The sequence below is a fragment of the Hipposideros armiger genome, unplaced genomic scaffold, assembly GCF_001890085.2.
Source record: "Hipposideros armiger isolate ML-2016 unplaced genomic scaffold, ASM189008v1 scaffold_279, whole genome shotgun sequence".
Taxonomy (NCBI): domain Eukaryota; kingdom Metazoa; phylum Chordata; class Mammalia; order Chiroptera; family Hipposideridae; genus Hipposideros; species Hipposideros armiger.
Genome location: NW_017731629.1, coordinates 1,179,988 through 1,190,838, shown reverse-complemented (window position 1 = coordinate 1,190,838; position 10,851 = coordinate 1,179,988). Strand labels below are relative to the sequence as shown.

Below are 10,851 nucleotides of genomic sequence, written 5' to 3'. Positions count from 1 at the left end.
CATGTGGCCACGTCCAACATCAATAGGGTGGGAAAATACACTCTTGTACACGTGTATACACTGCAAAGTCACATGGGGAAACCGAGGCTTCAAACAGTTAAGCTGTATGTCTGAAGTCAAAAGCCTTGTCTGGGATGCAGCTGGGTTTGGGACCCAGCTTTGTCTGACAACAGAGCTTGTATGTTTAATATGCTGAACTCCTCTGCTAGAGCACAAGGTGAGCTAAGCCCCACAAGCAGAGGGACCTGGGGTTCAGCTTCAGAGGCCCCTCACCCACCCAACAGTGTGCAAAGCACTCAGGTTAACCAGAGGTCACCTGTCTATTCAGGTTATGCCACAGGTCAGTGTCGGGAGACCCTGGGACCTTGTTCTTCCTGGTCCTTGTACGGTTTTCCCTGGATAGAACCCTGTGCTCTTGGCATTAAAACATCCCCCAGGGGACTCTTCCTCTGAGAAATTTTATCCACTTCACTCTTGCCAGGGGTTTCCAAGGCAGGTTCTGGAGACCCAGAGGTGACAAACAGTTCTGTTTTCACTTGCTCGATTTCTCTCCTAAATGTGCCTACTCTGTGAACAGCATCTGCAAAAGGGAAGAGGTGAAGTTCACACCATTCAACTCCTGGCTGTTGCCATGGAGCCCATCCAGACACCAACACGCCAGCAAAGGGCTGCCTTAGCAAGGGAATCAAAGAGGTGGGGAAGTAGTCAGCAGGGGAGCCAACTCTTGTTTAAATGCAAATACCTTTGAGAGGAAGCAATCGAAGGAAAAGAAATGATGAAAAACCCCAGTAAAGAACACAGAGTTGGGACTAAGGCTGATAAGCCACACTGGTCCCCCAGCGGGATCATCTCTGCTCCATCTCCTGCCAAAGCGGAAACTCGTTTCTAAAGCGATTCGCCAGCGGTCCACATTCCAGTCATCCCTAACGATGTTCTTAGCACGGAGCAGAGTGGACTTCCCGATGGGCAGAGAGCCTGTCAGAGCCAACGGGCGCTGACGGGAGGGCTGAGCTGGTTTGCACTAGAATTTAAAGGGAAGGAAATGAAGGTTGAGAATTGGGGCCCAAGTGAGAGATTTTAGAAGGCAATCTAGGTACATTTATCAAGCTTCTCAAAGAGGAGGAGGCACCAAGGGAAGTGGGTGGTGGGGAGGGTGTCTGAAAGCTCAATGAGAGACAGCCATTCTTTAGATCTTTCTCATAAGAATTATAGATTTTCATTTGCTAATCTTGTTTTTATTAACAATAAAACCATCCAATTTTTTTAGCTTGAAATTTGCTAAAGGTCAAGTATTTAACCACAAAGCAGGTTATATCTTATAATTATATTGTATATTGAGGATTATTTTGTTCTGTAACCTTTTTTAAAAGACACTTTGCAACTAAAAGACATTTTGCATCTGACCTCAGGAAAAGTGGGCAGAACTGAGAGGCTTGACGTGAGGGAAACCGCTGAGACAATGCTGTTTCCTCAAAGCTCCTGATCACACACACATCCCCCACACATGTGCCCTGAGCCACGGTTGGGGCTGCGGGTATTATACGCAAGCACATTGGTTGAGGCTCTGTGGTGGATCTCACACTACTGTTATCTGTAAGCACTGCAGGAAAGGACATGGGAGAAAAGCAGGGAGCACTGTGTCTCTAGTTCCTGAGCTCCTGCAGGGCTTCTAGTCAGCCCCAGGCAGCTTAGCTCCCAGGCTATTATGTTCTAGAAGGATTCCTATGCTTTGTCAAAAGGGCACCAAACTAGGAGTCAAAAGACCTAAGTTAGAGTCCTGGCTCTAATATAATCCAGCCATATAACAACGTTGAGGACATCATTTCACCTTTCTTAGCCTTGGCCTCAGTTTCCTTATCTGTGAAATGGGGTTGTTAAGGGAGCTAAATTAGATGATTTGGGCTTTTCCTGTAATTCATGGAGCACCTAATGGAGGTTACAAACTGGCAAACGGTGGCCCACATCCTGGCGGCAGCCATGTCTTATTTGCACCATGTGTTGTAAGAAAAATTGTGAACCAATATCTTAAGGTCAGGCAATTTTACATAAAAATCCAGGTTTCCGTTTTCTCTTGAAAAGAATCAGATCTGGCAGCACTGAGACCTACGATGTTAGAGTCAGCTGGAGTAAACTGCCGCATTTCGAGACAATGTACACGCTCTACTTGGCCTGGGTCCCCACCATTCCCTATTTCCCTAACCCTAGGGCCAAAGGTCAGGATCAGCTGCCCATTTATCAGAGAAACTATGCTTTATACTACAATAGACAGAAATTTGGAAAGCACTGTATATTTAATCTTGATAACAACTCTAAGCAATAGGCAGAACCTTCATTCCCATTTTACAGATAAGGAAACTGAGTCTTCTTGCTTTTCTGCCTAAATAGAATTATACATGCTTCACACTAATTGGCACTTGCTCAAGGCCATACCACTAGTAAGTGACAGAGGCCATATTTGATCCCAGGCTGCCTGCCTCAAGGTCCGTGCTGATAACTGCTCTGCTGCTCTGCTGGTCTACAAAAGGCACCATTATACACATGACTTTATTCAGATCACAACACTGGCTCAGGGAGATGCTAGATCACCTGGGTTGCTTTCCCACATCTCCCTTGTTGCTGGACATGAGTGACCTACACAAGGATCAAAGTCATGAATAAAAAAGAGCAGAGAAGGGCCAGCCAAGTGGTTCAGTTGGTTAAGAGTTGGCTCAAGGGTGCGAGCTCTGAGCAACAGCAGTTCGAGTCCCAGCCCAAGCTGAGCTGCCGCTGAGCTGCCAACAGGTGGCAGGATGGCTCAGCTGAAAAAAAAAAAAGAGCAGAGAAAACAGACGTGAAGGGGTCCAAACTGATGATTCTGTCAGATGTCTTCATTTTAAGAAGAGGAAACAGACCCTTGGAAAGGCTAAGTGACTTGCTTGTGGTCACATATTTATTAGAAACATTGATACTAGGACTCGATCAGGAAAATGAAGTGAAGTTAATGTATTTGCCAGATATATTTTAGGCTCCTAAACTCACTTAGGTTGCAGCTGTGTAGATTTTAGAGCACAAAGTTTTTGAGGGGGAGGCGGGAGAGTCAGAATTCCCTGGGGAATTGCCTCCATTTTCTTTTTTGCTTTTGATAGAAATTGTCCCCAAAACCTTAACAAGGGAGCATGTAGCCATTTCCCATAGTTTCCATCTGGAAACACAGACTGTCAGAAGGACACATGTCATCAGGGGCCATCTAGACCAATCATCTCACTTTACAGGTGAGAAAACCAAGGCCCATAAGTGAGGGGACTTGTCCAAGATGGTTCAACAAGTTGGCGCAGGGAAGCATTCCCTGCCTCCCCTTCTGAGCTCTCGTTGTTTGCTGCTGCCGCTGCCGCTGCTGCTGCTGCTGCTGTTAGCTTCTCACCTGCTCCACTGGAGCCTCTTCCTGGGAAGCATTTTAATGTCATTCTGAGGCTCCAAGCCTCATTCCTTGGGGCTCAGCATGGGGAGGACAGCTGGTCTAAAAAAGGCTCACAGCTGGATTAAAAGAGAAACAACACCTCCGAGTTCCTTTTCTCTGCAGCAGGAAGGCTGGGAGCACAGCTGTTTCTCTCTCTGCATCCCAGATGCTCCCAGGGAGGCCAAGATGTTCCTCGCTTTCCTGCCTGACTAGAATTATGTAGGTTCATGTTGATGGTGCATGTAGACGCCTCCCCCTCCAAGCAGCCTTCCCTGACTTCCCCAGAGTCAGTGCTCCCTCCTTTGAGCTCACTCACGCTGCAGTACCAGCGGAGAAATTCTGGCATACTTGTAGGCTAGTTATTGCTGATCTCCTCAACTGTGTCAGAAGCTGCTCGAAGACAGGGACCAAATCTGATTCATCTTTTTCCACCTGGTTCTCACCAATGGTGCACCTTGCACAGTCATAAAAGTATTGCTGCCATTTATTGTAGGATTGTAATAGACCAAGTTCTGGGCTAAGCGCTTGACACACTTTATCTCAGTGACTCCTCAAAGCCACTCTGCAACAAAAGTATCACTGTACCCATTTTTAAGGATGAGGACACTGAAAGTTAACTTGTTCACAGATGTTATGCAGAATTAATACATTCAAAACTCCCCATTACGTGTGGCTCCTCCTTTCCCTCTCTCTTCACCCTCCACATTCTTCTGAGGCCCTCAGACTTGCTCAGAGCTGTGTGTGAGCAGATTGCTCTGTCTGCATCACCCCCTCTCTGTCACCCAATTAATTCTTGGCTTAGGTTTTCCTCAGGGTGGCCTCTCTTAACCCCTCAACTAGGCGATGCCGTCTTGGAATTAGCTCTCATAACTTCCCCAACCTTTCGTGCATGGCATTTGCCACAATTTGTAATTCCATACTTTGGGGTTATGCGACTACCATGTTTTCTCCACCTGTCTCAGCTCCTTGAGGACACGCCCTCTATCTGTTTTGCTTGTCATTTTGTCCCCAGTGCCTGGCCAAGCACCCAACATAAAGTAGGCACCCAATAAACATTTTTGGAATGAATGAAGCTCTGACTTCAAGGCACATGCACTACCTACCATCCATGCAAAGGAGAAAAAGGAGATGCTCATCAATGATTGTATCAGTGAGAGAAGAGATGGAGGAGGTGATCAACCAGAGACACCAGCCAGCAGACATCAGTGGCTTGGCTAGTAGAAAACGTGGAGGCCCAACAGGCTACCGGTTCGCTTTTTACAAAGCAGGCTTCCTATTTGGCAAAAAAAGAAAATGATCTGGCTTTCCACTTTCTCTTTTCAGTAACTGCTAGGAGCCCATGGCTGGAACACCCATCAACCGCAAATGAAAGAATAGGCCGGCTCATATCAGAAATGAGTATTTAAGGGACATCTCTATTACTTCCTCCCAAGCACTTGACACTCAGTCTCTTGGAAGAGCTACTCTATCAGCCCAGCCCCTAAAATCATGTGGGCAATCTGTTTTCTTTTTTCTTCTTTTTTTTTTTTGGTCCCAATTGGGTTTTCAAACTTCTACTTAAAGGAAGGTCGAGAGTGGGAGGGTATGAACTGAAGTGACAGGAAAATCAATAGCAGGGCTTCAAAGTCATTCTGGATGAAAGGCTCAGAGGCCATATGATAGAACGGAAGAGGAAGGGAGCGGGCAGCGGAGGATGGGTCGCAGGCCTCCCAGGCCTTCGCAGAAGGCATGCTCCCTTGACCCTGGGGATGGGAAGAAATGGGCACATGCATATAAAAAGAGTGGCTGGATAGAACCCCAAGCCTAAAGCTTGTATGTAGAAGCATGTAAAGTGGAGGCTGAAAGGTGCCTGTGAGAGGGACCATCGGGCCTGGCCCTTCATCTTGTATCTACTCAAAGTCCAGAAAGGCAAGGGATTGGCCCACAGTCCCATAGCGAGTCAACACGGGGTCCAGACTAGAACCTGGATTCCTAATTCCCGCCCCAGGCCTCTTTCTGCTATATCAAGATTCCTTACGCAGTAGTTAGGCCAGTGTGATAGGCAGGATAATGTCCCACCCTTCCTTCCCCACGAGATGTCCATGTCCTAATCCCCAGAGCCCGCAAATACGTACTTCTCATGGCAAAAGGGCCTCTGCAGATATGATTAAGTAAAGGATCTTGAGATGGGGGAGTTTTCCTGGATTATCTGGACAGACTCAATGCCGTCACAAGGGTCCTTATGAAAGGAAGGCAGGAGGATCAGAGTAAGAGAAGGCGATGTGATGACAGGAGCAGAAATCAACCCAGGTGGCCTCTAGAAGCTGAAACAAAATGCAAGGAAGTGGGGGGCACAGCCACACTGAGGAGTTTGACAGCCTGGCTAAAAGCTTGAAGCCTGACAAGGGCTCGCAGGAAGCAACGAAGCAGTGCATGCAGCGGGCACCTCTATCCACTTATTTCTAGAGGATGAACTGTCACCACCATCTACAGCAGCAGGTCAGCAGGCGTGATGAGCTGGCCCTGGGGAAGGAAGTCAATTTCCCTGTGTTCTCTAAGACCCCCCAGGCTCCCCACTATAGGGTCTTCCCTGAGCCTTTGGCCAGACAACCATGGGCTCCACACAGGAAAGTAGGGAGTGTGGGAAAGCCGGCTGGAGTAGTGGAAAGGGTACTGGGTGGGGCTGTGTGGAGCACTTAGCACAGCGCTGGCACATACTGAGCACTCTCGAAATGTGTGGTGGTGGTAGTGGTGGTGGTGGCAGCCCCAGCTCTGTGTGACCTTGGACAAATGCAGTCTTTCTATGTGTCCCTTCCCTCCTATGCAGGGGACAGATGAAAGAATTGCCTGCTAAGCCCCCCTCTCAGAGCAGTTGGGAGGTGCTGAACACGGTGGCAGGAGCCTCCTAAGTACTTACTGAATGACTGTTATGTGTGTTAACCACACAGCCCTTTAAACGTGTAAGTTTCTCCAACTGTGGTTGCCAGATAGGAGGGGAGCTGGGGGACAGGGTGAGAAAGGGGACGGGATTACAAAGCACAAAGGGGTAGTTACAAAATAGTCCCTGGGATGTAAAATACAGCTTAGGGAGTACAGTCAATAATATTGCAATAACTATGTAGGGTGCCTAGTGGGTACTAGACTAGTTAGTGGATCACTTTGTACATTATATAAATGTCTGACCATTATTCAGTACACCTGAAACTAATATAAAATAATATTGCATGTCAACTGTAATTGAAACATAAAAGTAATTTTTTAAAAAGGGCTTCTTAGCTCCCACCCTTTGGAGCGATGGCTGCGGTGCGGGCGGCTGAGGTGAACGTAGACAGAGGAGAGCCCAAACTGAGCAAAAAGCAGTGATAATCACCAGTTCCGGGGTGCTCTGCCATGTTGACGCAAGCTGCTGTCAGGCTTGTTAGGGGAGCCCCTGTGCCAAACCTCCTGGGCACAGAGGCGGAAGAGGGAGCTGCGACTGTGTCAACTCACTCCCATCACAGCGCTTCACGGGGACGAGCCACTTTGTAATAAAAGAAGTGAGCTAAAGAGATGCCTGAACGCTGAGAAAAACGTAGCAGAGAAGGAGGCCAAGCAGAAGGGGCTCAGTGAGAAACAAGTAAGGCGGGACAATGCTGCTGCCACCAGCCACACCACTCACCATGATGTGGGTGCCCAGGAGGAGAGCCTGGGCCCAAAGCAACACTACGAGAGCCGCAGCCAAGCAGTCCACCAACTGGAGGTCAATGGGGAAGGCCCGTACCCCCACAAGTTCCATGTAGACATCTCCCTCACCCCCTTCATCCAAGAATATAGTCACCTGCAGCCTGGGGACCACCCGAGTGACATCACCTGAGCGGTGGCAGGAAGGATCCATGCCAAAAGAGTTTCTGGGGGAAAGCTCCTCTTCTATGAGCTTCGAGGAGAGGAGTTCAAGTTGCAAGTCATGAAAATGACTTGGAATTATAATTCCAGAATTATAAATCAGAAGAATTTACTCGTATCAACAATAAACTGAGTCGAGGAGACATCATTGGAGTTCAGGGGAATCCTGGGAAAACCACGGAGGGTGAGCTGAGCGTGATCCCCTATGAGATCACACTGCTGTCTCCTTGCTTGCGTATGTTACCTCACCTGTCCTTTGGCCTCAAAGACAAGGAAACACGATATTTTCTGAGATACTTGGACTTGATCCTGGATGATTTGTGAGACAGAAGTTTATCATCTGCTCTACATTTCTTGGATAAGTTGGGACTCCTAGAGGTTGAAACTCCCATGATGAACATCATCCCACGGGGAGCTGTGGCCAAGCCTTTTATCACCTACCACAGTGAGCTGGACATGAATTTACATATGAGAATTGCTCCAGAACTCTGCATAAGATGCCGGTGGTTGGTGGCATTGACTTGACCGAGTTTATGAAATTGGACACCAGTTCTGGAATGAAGGAATTGATTTGACTCACAGTCCTGAGTTCACCACCTGTGAGTTCTACATGGCCTACGCAGGCTATCGCAATCTCACAGAGAAGATGATTTCAGGGGTGGTGAAGCACCTTACAGGCAGTTACAAGGTCACCTACCACCCAGATGGCCCGGAGGGCCAAGCCTATGAGACTGACTTCACCCCACACTTCCAGAGAATCAGCATGGTAGAAGAGCTTGAGAAAGCCCTGAGGGTGAAGCTTCCAGAAACTAACCTCTTCAAAACTGAAGGAACTCGCAAAATTCTTGATGATATATATCTGTGTGGCAATAGCTGTTGAATGCCCTCTGCCTCGGACCAGAGCCAGGCTCCTCGATAAGCTTGTTGGGGAGTTCCTGGAGTGACATGTATCCATCCTACATTTGTCTGTGATCACCCGCAGATCATGAGCCCTTTGGCCAAATGGCACTGTTCTAAAGAGGGTCTGACTGAGTGCTTTGAGCTGTCTGTCGTGAGGAAGGAAATCTGCAATGCCTACACCGAGCTGAAGGACCCCATAAGGGTAGTGGCAGCTTTTTGACGAACAGGCCAAGGCCACGGCTGCTGGCGAGGATGAGGACATGTTCATAGAAGAAATTTTCTGCACCTCCCTGGAATATAGGCTGCCCCCCACCGCTGGCCGGGACGGGCATGGGCATCGACCGAGTCACCATGTTTCTCACAAACTCCAGTAACATCAAGGAAGTTACTTCTCTTTCCTGCCATGAAACCCGAAGACAAGAAGGAAAATGTAGCAACTGCTGATAACACTGGCAAGCACAACAGCTGGCACTTCTGCCTAGAAAATAATAATTGCAAGTCACATAACCCAGGCAGCCTTGTATTTCTGCAAAAGATCCAGGACTGCAAGGGAATTCTAGTATGTTGTTGTCTATTTGATTATCGCAATTCAGTCACCGGAAGAAAGAAAAGGAATTAAGAACTCCTTTTTTACTCCTTGTTACCAAACAAACCATTTGTCTCTAAAAACAAATACAAACAAACAAACAAACACAACCAACCACAATGGAATGCTCTAGCTGTTAAAAAATAAAGTCAGTTCTTGTTATTTAGCAGACATCTGAAAATGCAGTAAGATATCTGGGCAGGAAGCGAGCTTCGTTCCTGGGTTCATTCAGGGAGTAGCTGAGGGAGGAGATGCTTGCTTGTAGCGCCAGCTTAGGCTCCCCTCTGGGGAGCTGGTGCTGTGCAGAGATTTAGCTTCAGAGCCCCTCAGTGAGAGTTCAAATCCCAGCTCAGCTACTCCTTCGCTGTGTGATTTTGATTAAGTTCCTTAATCTCCTGGTTGTCTCATCTTTAAAACTGCAATAATCACCGTATCTGCCTTACATGGTTGTTTGGAGAATTCAGTGATATAGTGGACGAGTAACTGATTGATGGTGCCATTGACATAAATGGCTCTTTTCCCTTCCTTTTCTGCCTCCAGGCAAATCCCCCACCTTACCCACGTGGTAATGATCCCTTCAGCAGATGCCAAAACGTTCTGGTCATTGGAAGTCCAGTCCAATTTAAACCTCATTTCTTCCCTCCTCCTCATGTGGGGTTGACTGGTCAACCCCTGTCAGTTAGAGCATGGTGCTGCTAACACCAAGGTTGCTGGTTCGATCCCCACATGGGCCACTGTGAGCTGCTTCCCTCCCTAGAAGAGTTGCCTATGCCATTGTAGCATGGAAGCAATGTGTAACCAACGACCATGGCTGTTCTCCAATACAATTTAAGAAAAAACAAAAAGAAATAGGACTGGAAGTGGGGCAGGGGCGTGGCCTGCTCATTTGTGGCCTCCACTCCTGCACCTGGAGAGACGGCCACCTCCCTCCTCTGATGTCCAGTGTCCAAGGCAGGCAGTTGATGTTACCCATCTGACCTGGTTGTGGGGAGAGGTCCTGGCCTCCCAGAGGGCCAGTGACTTTTGATGAGGTGCTAATGGTCTGTGCTGAAGTGGTGATCTTTGCACTGGGGATGTGTCTGCTTTTCCTGGGGTGGCATTTAACTCAGCTTAAGGCAGCTCTGAGGACCGCCCGGAGAGGGGCAGCCTGTTCACCCTTCAGCCTGTGCCCGGAGTTCATGGGAACACTTGCTTTCTTGCCGGCTGCAGTCCCTCTCAGAGGTCTCCAGGCACTTTCACACGGAGTTGCAGAGAACCCCTGAGCACCCAGCCCTTTGGGTCTTCAGGACATAATACCCTCCAGCTCCCTACTCGCTGTAGAGACAGAAAAGTTTTCCTCGACCCTCTCAGGGTCCCTGGCTGGGTCAGGAAATGAAGCTGACAGATTAACAAGAGAAAAGTATACAAATACATCTAAGTTTTACGTGACATGAGAGCCTTCATAAGGAAATGAAGCCGTGAAGAAACTATCAAAGCTGAATATTTATCTGCTAGGTTTGATGAAGAGTGGGGAGTTGTGGAGGAATATGACAGGATGAGAAATTTGGGAGAGCGAATGTAGTAAACGGGGGGCAAACCTGGCAAGGCCTGTTGGTTTCCATTCTTCTCCTTGTCCCTTTGTCTTCAAAGGTGAGGCTGCTGCTTTCCTCCAGGTACGGGCAGGCAGAGGCCAGGCCAAGCAGCTAACTGCTAAACGGCAGCCGGCTCTCCCTACCTTGAGTTGTAAATTGTAGCGAGTACTTCCACAAAGAGCTACGGAGGGCAGAACGGGTGCTCAGTGCACCCTGAGAGGTGAAGGACTCTCATCTGAGGGTTTTATGACCTGCCTCAGGGAAGGTGGGGTCAGTCCTTCCTGCTTCTGCTGTTTTCTCAAATTCCTTCAGCTTAAAATATTCAATATGCCAAAGTGCCATAGTTTGTGGTAGCGTGCCCTGAACCCCATCATCACCCCGCTGGCTCAGGCAGCTCCAGCTGTCCCTGCCTTCCCCAGCACCAGGCTCCATATTCACATCCACCCCCAAACTCCAGGACCCATGCTGAGCACACCCACAACTTGCTCACCACACGC

General features: G+C 48.3%; 1 pseudogene; it reads left to right on the top strand.

Annotated features, from left to right (window-relative positions):
• Window positions 1–6,805: 6,805 nt before the first annotated feature.
• LOC109390799 (lysine--tRNA ligase pseudogene) lies at window positions 6,806–8,679 on the top strand (annotated as a pseudogene).
• The last annotated feature ends 2,172 nt before the right edge of the window (window positions 8,680–10,851 follow it).